Below are 12,821 nucleotides of genomic sequence, written 5' to 3'. Positions count from 1 at the left end.
TATTAAAATGTTCTCTGCCAGTATTTCACATTAGCTTAAAATTCAAATCAGTGTTTACATTGAGGAGGGAGCTTTGAGCTTGGTAAAAGGGTATGCACCCTTCTCATGTAGGGCCCCACCTCAGCATATCACATAAACACACCTTCTCCAGTCATCAGTGTTGCCAGCCTCCATTTGGTGCGCCCCATGTTCAGCCGCTTCGTTTCCTCAGTGAACCAACTAGGTGTTTGTTAATACTGCTTTGCTTCCAGGTAAAAGCTCTCAACTTAAGCTTATTGGAAAAGGTGTGAAACGTCTGCAAAGTGCACTTTGAGAAGAGGTACTTTTTGCTCATGAAAAGAAAGGAGTGAGTCCTCTAAGGATAATAAAAGGGAGTATTTTACAGTTAAGCACATGCTTTGGAGGGAAGAATTTAATGTTCCTCCCGTGGGACCCTTTTATCAGGTGTCACAAAGCCGCCATCTGTGGCATCGAGAATTTCCACAATCCTCTGCAATACAAGGTTGTTTCTGCCGTCGTTCTCCTGGAGAGTCAATTCAGTGTAAGGAGAAATGTCTCTCTTTCTCCAAGTTTTCGACAGTGTTTCAATATGTTGACCTGCTGCACCAGTTCGGCTGCTTTGTCATCCCCATTGCCCACGCCAGGATCCTGTCACACCACCCCCCGGGCCAGCCTTAGAGGTTGCAGTGGCTCCATGTGTCACAATGGGCCTCTGTGGAGACGCAGTACTAGGGCTGAGGGGTTTCGTCAGTTTGTTCAGAGCTGGAGCAACGAGGGAGGGGGCCACTGCAGCTCCAGGCTCATCTAGTCTTTTCTATCATAGTTTGCATTAAAAAACTTCCTGGACTACTGAACGAATTCAAAATTGTCCTAAAACTTTCCTTTCACTAATTTGTCCGCAAGAATTATTTTGTCAACACCCATCCTCTTTAAACCTGCTTGTAGTATTTTGAAGTTCTGGAAGTATTCATGTTCTAGCTTAGCTTGGAATTTCACTTTCTTCAAGGCAGTGGAGCCAGGGAACAGCAAGTCCATAAACTGACAATAGGCAGCCCCTGAGCACAATGTTCGATCTTTGCCAAATTCAACGCAGAGACTCATTGGTCCAGACCAGCATGTCGAGTCGACTGAGGTCATTGCTGGTGAAGGACGTTGAATATACCTTCACTGCCGTCTTTGGTTCGCAGGGGAACTACGTCCACTGCCTGAGCCCAGGTCCGGTTCTGTCTTCGTCTCGTTCAAACCGCCCGACCGCTTATATTTTATTTTTAAGTGTTCACACCCCTGGGAAACTGTCATGCCTTAAACCTCCATCTCCATCTCCATCTCCATCTCCATCTCCATCTCCATCTCCATCTCCTCTATCTCTATCTCTATCTCTAATCATCTCTATCTCTCTATTTCTACCTCTATCTCTGTTTCTATATCCATCCATCCATCCATCATCCATTCAATCTATCTTTTACTGTTGATTATATCCCTTTTTAAATGCAATTTCTGGGTAAGGAGGGCAAGTAGATAAAGTGGCTGAGACCTAACACCACGCTTCAGAGTATTTCTGCCTTTACTCTGGTTTGGTACTGACCTTCTTGGTTTTTATGTGCAGGCTCTGATCCTCCTTTTAAAGCTAGGCGTATCCTGGCAGCAGGAGACCGTGGTAAGAACATCTCAGCAGCGTTGGTTGCTTACTCCAGGCAGAGACTCACGCATGTCAGCCTGGGCAAGCTCCTCCTGGACGGATCCCTGATCCATCCTGGAACATGGCCACTGTGGCAGCCTCATCTCATTCGAGTTCAGGTTCCAGGCATTTGTCAGAATGAACTTGTAGGCTCCAAGATGGCTCGGTGCCTCTGCTGCAGCTGTGAAATCTGATCGTTGGCAGCCTCCTGGCAGAGTGGGTCTGCAAAAGTCTCCTTAAGCTGGGTGATTAAGCTCTGGTCATTCCCAGCTTTGGGCTAGGCTTGTATGCAATGGGTGGCCTGCATGTCGGATTCATGCATTTGTACCTTCCACATGTATTAAGCGCCCTCTGTGAGCCAGGCACTCCGAGCCACTGCACATGAGAAGATGCCCAAGACCCCCTCCAATCATCCCCACTCAGTCCTGGAGCTCTGCACTCATCTGGAGGTGGGCCTCAGAGCTCCACAAACTTTCCAGGGCTAACTGGGCACTTAGTTGGTGGAATGAGCTGGTAGGGGACCCTCAGAGGCTGACTTGGAATTGGCCAAATTCTTGTACTTCTTGCTTCCAGCTAGAGCACCAGGGCCTTCCGAGCTGTGTTCTTCTGCTTCCTGGTGGAAAGTACCATGGTAAGGTGGGGGAGGGAGTGAATTTCCATGCTCTTCGTCAGGGTTAGGACAGTTTTACCTGAGCCCCTACAAGGACTTTACTCTGCAGGCCTGAGCAGAGGTTCTGCTGGGCAGCAGAGGTCAGGACGTGGGAATTTGCAGAGAAGAGGGATGAATGTGGCCCGAGAGACGCATTCAGGGCTAGTGAACTGATCACAGACCAAGGCACAATAGAGACAAAGTCATAGGTGGGATGAGAACTGGCAGGATGGGCAGAAAGTGTGGGTACAGGGTCACAGACAAGGCAGGGGGGATTAGACTTTCCCCCTTATAGTCCCTGCACCCAGCGCAGCAGTTACTACACACATTAGCTTATGTGAATTAAATTCCATAAAAATCCTCTGTCTTTATATCAGAATGTATATTACATTGAGCTGAGGCTGACACCCATCACCACTCAAGGCGTGAAGAATGAGGGAAGAGGGAGTCTTCATGCGCTGCTTTCTGCCGTGCATGGGGCTAAGCACTTGACATTTGCTATCTCGCTCAAATCTTTAGGGAACCCCACAAAGTAGAGGAGATTATCCCCAGGTAGGTGAGGAAATTGAGCTTCAGGGAAGTTATTTGCCCAAGTTCCCGTGGCTATGAGGTGCTGAGGACAGGGCGACGATGTATGGGAGTTCAGCATGGTCTGATGTTTAAAGCCCAAATCCACTCTTTAAAATCACTCCTGAGACCTACTTGGGGCCAGAGGTCATGCCCGGGTCATCTTAGTGCTTCTGGCATTGGGTCTAACCATGGAAAGCAATCGATACGTTTTTAAACACTGAATGAATGAATGATGGTGTTGCATCTTTGTTCATGAATGTGTTTGATGAGTCCTTGACCACGATGTTCACATGTGTGGTATGGATATGGATACTTGGTTTTTGAGGCAGGGATCACATTTTCTATTTCTTTGAGGCTCTGTATTCAGCAGGTGTTACATTAATACTCTATTGATAATGATGCTGCTGCTACCTGAACTCGATCAGAAACAGCTGAAGTCTCTGAACGATAACACTGCCAGGGTTCAAACCCAGTGGAGGTTTTGAGCATTTGATCAACGGTTAGAGGAACACTTGAGACTCTCTCTTCCTTTATCTGAGCCATCTTTACTGCCTCACTGACCTGAAGATTACAAGGTCATTTCTAACTGTTTCTGGGACTTACTGCTGCTCCTTTCTTAAAAGCAATTAAAAATCTGTCTATTGAAACACACATTTTGTACAAACAAAATTTATTTGCTATATATAGAAAAATGCTACCAGAGGACAAATTGGGCAGCTTTGTTGATTACCCGTTGTAATGAACCTTATTACATAATTAAAAGAATTTTTTTCTTAACTGCCAATTAACATTTTACATATTCTGCAGTGGACACTTTGGTTTGAATCAGAGATATAATTATGTCATTTCTATGCAAAGAGCAGCTTATGAATTATTAATTAATATTAAATCTGTTGATTAAAGGCTAATTTATAAGTAAACATATTATAGCTCACCATGTATTGCTCTCTAGAAGCTTTCCGTTGCTATTTCTGCTAAAGATCAGGAACTAAAGAAAGACAGAAACTAGCCACACAGATTCTAAGGAATAAAGTAATCCATTTTGAACTCTGTCTGAATTTTTAACTATGATTAAGCTTTTTGCCTTTTAAAGTTGAGAGGCACAAACAGGGTGCAAGCAGGCTATGGGAAGCAAATCACTCGTTTCATTTATATTTTCTTAAACTCCAAAAGGGAGAATTGTGTCTTACAAGGCACAAGCAGCTCTGCTTCTTGAGGCCACACCAGCCTGGTACTCTGGGGAATGAGGGTCTTTCTAGTTCTGGGCATCCCCTCCCCAGAAAATCACTGGGACCCCAACCAGCCCTCGGTTGGGGAGGAGTTAGCTCATAGGTGCTCCTGAAGGGAGGTTCTCTTTGTACCTAAGTCCTGGCTATCAGTGCTCCTGTCTGGCACTGGTTGCACCCATGCAGGCACATCTCACACCATGGATGGAATAGCTGTGGGCATCCTTCTCCCCAGTAATCAGCTGGTGAAACTGAAGATGTGTCCTTTCCTCAATTACACTTTATTGTAGGGCACCAAACTGTTTTACTTCCTACTCTTGGTTTCCATCACACTTGTACCAGGCGGCCTGTCTTGGAATTAACATCCTTGTTTTAGGGCACTTGCTAATATTTATCAGTTATTTCTAATTTACTTTAAGTAGTGAGCTTATATCAGTTATTTCTATGGGAGAATTTTTTTTTAGCTCACCAATGTAAATTTTATAAATGCCTACCTGACAATTTTACTCATTTACCATGGGTTGGATTTGATGTGTAGCTTGGCCTGGCAGCTCTATCTCTAACATGAGTTCCCTGTCCTATATGCACATTCTGCGTTACTGTGTGTGTGTGTGTGTGTGTGTGTGTGTGTGTGCACTTTCCTTGGTGGAAAGATTTGCTTTCTACTGCTTGGAGTGTCCAAGCTAAGAATGATTGGGTAATACTGTATTACTTTCTCCATCACAGTTTAACAAATACACACACACACACACACACTCCCATTGTTGGCAACATTTAGCACAATAATATGTTTGTATTTGTATGTATTTAATTGAATTGTCCACATCTATCATCTTATTTGATCCTCATAATTCCCATGTAAGAATAAAAAGTATTGTTATTCTAATTTTATCCATAAATAAGTATGTCACCAAAAGGTGGAATGGCTTGGTCATTGTCCTGCAGCTAGTTATTCCTGAAGGCAGGAACAGACCCTTGTCCTTAGCTTGTACTTCATTGCTTTTCTCAATAAATAGAATCCCATAAAGCTTCACCCCAACCCCTCCATCTGGTGAAAGGGGAACATGTGGGAAAGCCCACTTATTAGACTTACATTCTTGATCTCCTAATACTTTTCCAAGCTGGTCGATTCATTCTTTGGGATAAAGACTTCTCATGGCTGGTTAAAGTGTAAACATCCCTAGAATGTACACCATATCATATCATCAAGTCACTTCCCCTAGAACGATTGAGTGTAATGATTCCTTTCCCAAGAGCACATATTTTTTAGAAGTGAAGAGAGCACCATTATCCTGGGCCATGCAAATTTGGGGGTCCTAGATGTCTCGTCACAGTAGATATAGAGTTTCTATCGCAGGGCATGAAATTCTAACCTGACATTAGCTGGTTACAGAGTGGAATGACTTGATCTTGCAGAAACATTGCTGGCAAGAAAGCCTCCACTTGAGACCCAGTGATAGATGGAAGGAGTCAGATACCCCTTTCTGCTCGCTCTGGTCGTGTGTGATGGCCCTCCTTCATCTCTCCCCTTAGGTTCCACACAAAACATTTCACTAGCTTCTGACTTGGAGGGCCAAGGCCTTGTCATTAAAACTAGAGTTTTAGCTTTGGTCTGAGGATGCTTTGGTCTGAGGATGCCAGAGCCCCTGGCCTTATGCCCAGGAAATGAGGCTGTGCATTAGCTCTGTCTGGATTTCATGTTGCTGATCAATTTGCTACAGTAACAAGACTCTTTATTTAAGAGCAATTCTTAGCTCTGTGATCTGCTGCCTTACTAGCTGCCATATTAGAAACACATATGATAATAATTACACGTGGATATCCTGGTTGGGCTTGCCCCTTCTCCATAGATTATGGCTTTTACTTGTGCTTTTTCTTTCCTGCACTTCATACCCTTCCTAGCTATGGGCTGGTCAAGATGGGAATCTCAAAGTGTCTCAGTCCAAATGTTTGTATAAAATTTCAACAAGGGAAAAACTTGTGGTGGGGATATCAGACATGACCATACATTCTGCTCTTAGTTTCTATTTGTCTTACTGAAAAAATGGGTTTACTGCTTCTCTATAGTTTTCCATAGCATCAAAATTCTACATGCATAGTTCCTGGAACTTAATAGGTATTCTGTAATTGTTTATCTAATGAATGAATGAAACTGGAGTCTACAAATGTCAGCTTCTCAGTGCCCTAAAGACCCATCCTACCTCCACTGCTTTCTCCTTTGCCTTAGTACACTCTGTGGCAAAATGTTTCTCCAGTTCACCTCTCCACCAGCCTCTGCGATATTTCCATGCCCACTCAGTCCCTGGAAGAGGTCTAAGCTGGAGGTCCAGGATGGAGTTTCTCTAGCCTTCTGCCACTTAGCCTGCCCTGAGCTGGCCTTGATGATGGGATGAAGTTTAGGTCCTGGCCCAAAGCCCATTCTAGGGCCCAGGGGAAAGAACTCAGGAGAGTTGTTATAGAGACTCAAAAGACTACTTGACTCAACATTGTGTTGTCTCTGGGAGATGGCACGGATAAGGAAGTAACCAGGAACCTGCAGAAATAAACTCCCAAAGGTTTACCAGGTAAGATTGGAAGACAAGCCTAAACTCTTCTAGAACAGCATTTACTGTTCCTCACAGACTTAAGAACCAAATCCAGTAAGAATGATCCCTAGTGCTATTTTAATCCACTATCTTAGCTTCTGCCTCATTGGTCTCCAGCATGGACCACACATGAATTCTTCTAATGCCTTCCTCCTTGTCTATGATTCCACCTGCATCCGTATTCATAAGGAATCCCAAAGCTCAGTCTAGCCCCCTTCTGCTGGATTACCTAGACCTGCCCTGAGGCATTTCTGCAGCTCTGATTCTCATCCAGTTGTCGTCCTGACAGCTCATACAGTTAATTGGGGCATTGGTGATCCAGTTGAGTAGTGAATTATTTAGGGAAGGCTGAGCTGCTGTGACAAGACCCAGTAAAAGTTCAGTGGCCCCAGATACAGAAGTTTATTTCTCTTTCATACCCTCATCCAGGAAAATGTTCCATGTCAGTGGCAGACTCTCCTCATTATTTAGGGGCCCAGGCTGGTAGCGGCTATGCCATCTTCAATACCTGACTCCCAAGGCCACTTGCTTTTTGCCTTTCCCCATCCCTGGGGAGACAGAAAAGAAAGCATGGAAGAAGTATAGCCTGGTCTTACACCTCCACAGCCTGGACGTGGCCCACATCACTTCCACTCACTTTCCATTGTCCATGAATTACATTGCTGCACCTACCGTGTTTCCCCCAAAATAAGACCGAGTCTTATATTAAGGTTTGCTCCAAAAGATGCATTAAGGCTTATGTTCAGGGGATGTCATCCTGAAAAATCATGCTAGGGCTTATTTTCTGTTTAGGTCTTATTTTCGGGGCAACACGGTAACTAACTGCAAAGGAGGCTGGGAAACATAGTCCAGTTACATGCCCACTTATATACAAGACGAGGAACTGGATTTGGTGAACAGCTAGCAATCTCTGCCACAAAGAAGGAGGACACACACACACACACACACGAAACTGCAGATCACATATTTGAGAAATAAACCCTCGGAAGAGTGACACCAATTCTGAGTAGCAGCTAGCTGTGAAAGAGGTCCATTTCCAGAGACTTTATGACTATAATTTGCCTTGACTATGGTGGTGAGGGACAGAGTTCACAGAGGAGAGTTGAGTTGTGGGCATATGTACCTGTTCAGTGTATTCATTCATTCACTCATTCATTCATTTCTTTTGGAATGCCAATAATGGGAATAAGCAACCAGTGTACTGGAGTCGGAACATAAATGAGCTTGGCTGGAAGACAGGACCCTTGTTGGGGGCGGGACATGCACAAGAAGCTTATGAGGCTGATGGAATAGGCAGACCAGATCTGAGGTTAAAGCCCCACTATGGAAATTAGAGTTTATATGATGGACAAGAGGAAGGTTCTGTCTGATGGAGTTGCAGCTGTCTGTAGAATAATAACTCTCTTGTCCTGATTACAGAAATCAGGACAAGATGGAAGGGAATTACCAAAAACTTAAAGGTAATGAGTCCTGGATTAAGAGTGGAACTGAAGAAATAAAAAGGAAAATGTTGATAGCAGAGAAAATGAGCGGGAGCTGTTGGCTGATCTGATGTGGGCGGCAAAGAATGAATTTCTGAGCCTGAAGGACATAGTACCATTGATGGAAGGAGAAATTGGGAGAAGAGGGTGGTGAAGCAGTTCTTGGCTTATTAACTTTTATATTCAAGTAGAAATATCCTATGGATAACTGGAGATATAAAACTCAAGAGAGAATGAAAAATTAGGGCTGGAAATGAGAGGCCTGGGAGAGATCTGTATGTGGGGAATATTGAAATATGTGTAGTACCTCAAGAATGGGTGTAGAGACAGAGAAGAAAGACTATTGCAGAATGGAGCCAGGTGATATGCACATCAGTGATATTTTTTGTGTCTGTTAAGCTATTGCTAAGATGATGTTGCTGAATAAATCCTGACCCCGGAATCTAGCAAGAAGCATAAGAAGCAGTTACACGTTCCATTTTTATTGCCTTTTTTACACGTGGACACAAATGTTTTCTTAATTGAATGTCCTCATTTTTCTAAATTCTGCAAGGAAGGTTCAAGGGAGATAAGGCACAGGGAGGTGAAGTCATTTGCTTTTAGTCACACGAGTTAATGGGTGGAGTAGTAATAAAACTAGAGATCACATCCATTAAGACAGTGTTCCCTGAGTCTGAGAATCAATAATCTATGGTTTCATTAAAGCAAAAGCATGATGCTTCAAGACAAAAGCATGTCACTGTGTTTCCTGGCCCCATAAAAATTATTTTAATATTGAAATTTTATCCCTATTGTTCAGAGAGTCACGCTTTATATGTATTCCTGCGTGTTTGAATTCTGAAAGCTAGCCTCAAGGAACCTTCAATTCAGCTGGATTTGGCTGTTTTTTCTCTGGTCAGGCTTCCATTCATTTCATCTCTGAAATCTAATGATCTAATCTAATAAAATTATAAAAGATTCTAAAATGCTCAGCACTTAATCAGCTTAGTCTAAAAGAATTAAATCAAAGCCCTAGGTATGCACACTTCATTGCTCAGATGAAATCTCACCCTGGGAGACAATCTTATTATTTGGTTACTTATTATTTGGGAGACAGGAAGGTTGAGAGGGGATTGCATGAATTTCAAAAGATATGCCAAGAACGTAACAGAATGGAGGCAGCTTTGTAGCTTTGTTGACTAGGGGCTTTAAATATTATATTTTAAAAAAACTATCCATGGGCCTAAAGATTGGGGCAAATGCTACTGAACACAGGGTGGAGATACATTTGTTCTGCTTGCGTCCTGACAGACTTCAGGAAACCAGAAGATGATAAATGTAGGGTTATTTCGTTCCCTTCCTAGAAGAGACAATTGAAAGAACATAGCTCTGGAAAGAACATAGCTCTGGTGATGATTCTGAAAGGTGAACATCACTGAAAGTTTTGATTTTATCTACATGCATTCCTGGCAATGTATAGCTTCTGCAATTTAGCTCCTCACTCCTAGTGCCGTCTTAGTTCCCAGTGTGTAGCAATGGTTCTACAGTTCATGAGTCAGTTACCCTTAAGACTGCTGTCTATGAGAGAAGCACCTTCTAGAGCTGTATAGCGCACACCTTGCACAACTGGATATGACATAGGGAAACTCCCTGAATTCAGGCAGTTTCACATTACTAAATGCAAATTACTGAAAGAGAGACTTCTCTTTCCTCCCCTAACATGGATCAGGATTGAATGTCAATACTGCAGAATGCATTCGAGTCTCCTTCCAAGAACACCGCATTTCTTATTATCTTTTCTCTCCTTATCTATGATCCGTATATGAGGAGCCAGGCCATTTGGATTTGCATCCATATTCTATCTCTAGGATTTTGGGCAAATTACCGCACCTTTTTGAGCTTCTTCTGTAAAATGAGATAATAGTGGCTAACACTTAATGAACGCTTACCATACATATATCAGACAATGATCCAAGTGCTTCCTATGCATTATCTAATTTATGCATAACATCTCAGTAAGGTGGAGTTGTAACTTTTTCTACAGAAGAGGCAACCAAGTCTTAAACCTTGGGATCTAGGTTTCCCCAAAGTCAACCAGCAAATAAGTGCAGGGGCCTTGAGTGCAGAACTTGAGTCTAGATCTGTGTGGCTCTGATGCCCATAGGTTAATATATTACAGTCCCCATACAAAATGAATTTGTCACTTAAATTAGCAAAGTGTCACTCTGGTTCATCATTGTCTTAAGGTGGATATTATTGATCAGATTTGAGGGCTTTGGTTAAGTGAGCAAGTAGCAACACTTCCTCTTGGTACCTTCAACTTACTCGCTGCAGGATTCAACAGTTCTAATAGAAATTTTATTTTATTTTTACATTACACTTTATATTAACACTAATCAATATTTAGTTCTCCTCCAATCTTCAAATGAGATTTGAATCTACTTGATATTTTTTCTCAACTGCTTGGCATGGTCAACAACGAATTCTATGAACTTAAAATGCCATACCTTTGTCTGAGCTGTTAATATATTCTAGCAACAGCAAGTACTGAATCTTCTGGCTACACGCTTTGATTGTGTTCATCCAGTTGGACAGAACATCAGTTGTAGCAACTTGGGGTTTTCTAAATGAGAGATTAAAACTAATTTAATCAATTGTCTGGGCTGCTCTCCCATGAAGAACAGGTGTTGTTAAGTAATTGAGTCCTAACGTTAGCCCCAGAATAAAAGAGAAAACAAGTGAGGTTGGGTCCCCAAACAGATGCCCAAAGAACCTTGTATAGGAAGCTGAACACCCCGAGGCTGAATTTGGTGTTCAAGGCTTCAAGTTCAATATCTTTCCCCAGGTCAGAGCCAGCACACTGCTGACTAGTTATGTTAGGTTTCATTTCTCATCTTCATCTATTTTCACTTAATTTTTTGAGTAGCTTTTTCTGATTATAAAAGTAATACATATTCATTATGCAGACTTTTGAAAGATAAAAGCACAAAGAGAAACATAAGGAAACTCACAATGCCAATCCCTAAAGATAACTATTAACATTTTGGGTACATTTTCCATTGTGTGTGTGTGTGTGTGTGCGTGTGTGTGTGTGATACGCAGGTATGAAATAATGTATACAGTTATGAAATGTAATAGTATTACAGTTATGTAATATAGTATTTATATACAGTATATACAGTATAGTATAATAGTATAAACAGTTATATAAGAAGTATAATAGCACATACAGTTATGAAATAGTTATATATATATACATATACACACACATCTATATATATGTATACATACACACATGTGTATGTATATATATATGCTGTTTTATAACTTCTCTTTCCTCCCCTAACATGGCTCAGGATTGATTTCAGATATTATAAATATTACTTTCCTATTGCTGCCATAACAAATGACCATAAATTTAGTGTCTCCCAACCACGCACACTTATCCTTCCGTTCCGTAAGTCAGAAGATGTTAAGTCAGAAGATGTTAAGTCTCACAGGCTAACATCAAGGTGTTGGCAGGATGCTCTTTTTGGAGACTTCAAAGGAGACTCCATTTTCTTGTTCATTCAGGTTCTCGGCAGAACTCAGCTCTTTGTGGTTTAAGACAAAGATTCTCATTTCTTGCTGGCTATACTCTGAGGGCCATTCCCAGCTTCTAGGACTGCCTATATTTCTTGGCTTGTGCTTCCTTCCTCCATCTTTATAGACAGCAACAGTCGATCAAGTTCTTCTCATGGTGCATCTCTCTGATTGGAAATCTGTAAATTCTTCTTCATTTTTAAGGACTCATGTGATTAGATTGGGCCCACCTGAGTAATACAGTATCCACTCCCCATTTCAAGGTCCACAGCCTGCAAAGTCCCTCTTGCCCCACATAGTCATAGATTCTGGAATCAGGACATCTACATCCTTGGAAGCCCTTATTCTTGCTGCCAAAATAACCTTGGGAACATCCATTTATTGAAGTGGTTCTCAAATTTTAACGTGCATAAGATTCAGCTGTGGAGCTGTAGGTTTGAGGTAGGCCTAGGAAACTTCATTTTAGCAAATTCCTCCTAGGATTCCGGAACAGGTGGTCTACGAGTCACACTTACCAAAGCTTGGTCATGGCATCAATCATCCTTCTAGCATATGTATTTTAACAAATCGATAGCATACTGTATTATTTTCTTTTTTATAAGTGAGTCTTTCATAATCCTCTTGGTAATTATATATTTAGACCATCCATGAGGGTTTCCTTATCACACTTTCCTTTAAATGCAAAAAACTTTCACATTTATGAGCAATTCTATGCTTGGGTGTGTAGTGGTTTGTTTTGTGGTGGAGGTATTTGTTTTATTCATTTATTGGAGTGTTGACAATCCCCTTCCAAAACTTGAGAAGAGGCTGACAGCATTACTGATCACCTGTATGTCGCAGTGACCGGCCACGTTCTGTTCCTGCAGCATTTGACAATTGCATTTCTATCGCTGGAAGTGGCACTGATTGCTGAGGATGGCAGGGAATGCATTTTGCCAAGTTCATAACCCACCCAAACCTCCTGGGTTCAGCGTTTTCACATGAACTGGAAAATTTTGATGTCTAAGCTAATTTACCCTTAAGATAAAAATGTTCTGTTTCTAAGGGCTTAGAAAAGTCCTTACAATGGCT

General features: G+C 42.1%; 1 pseudogene; it reads right to left on the bottom strand.

Moving 5' to 3' along the window:
* Positions 1–412: 412 nt before the first annotated feature.
* On the bottom strand, positions 413–1,752 carry LOC117023118 (microtubule-associated protein RP/EB family member 1-like; annotated as a pseudogene).
* Between the last annotated feature and the right edge of the window lie 11,069 nt (positions 1,753–12,821).

The sequence above is a fragment of the Rhinolophus ferrumequinum genome, chromosome 6 (assembly GCF_004115265.2).
Source record: "Rhinolophus ferrumequinum isolate MPI-CBG mRhiFer1 chromosome 6, mRhiFer1_v1.p, whole genome shotgun sequence".
NCBI classification, from domain to species: Eukaryota; Metazoa; Chordata; class Mammalia; order Chiroptera; family Rhinolophidae; genus Rhinolophus; species Rhinolophus ferrumequinum.
This window is presented reverse-complemented; position numbering and strand designations above follow the sequence as displayed.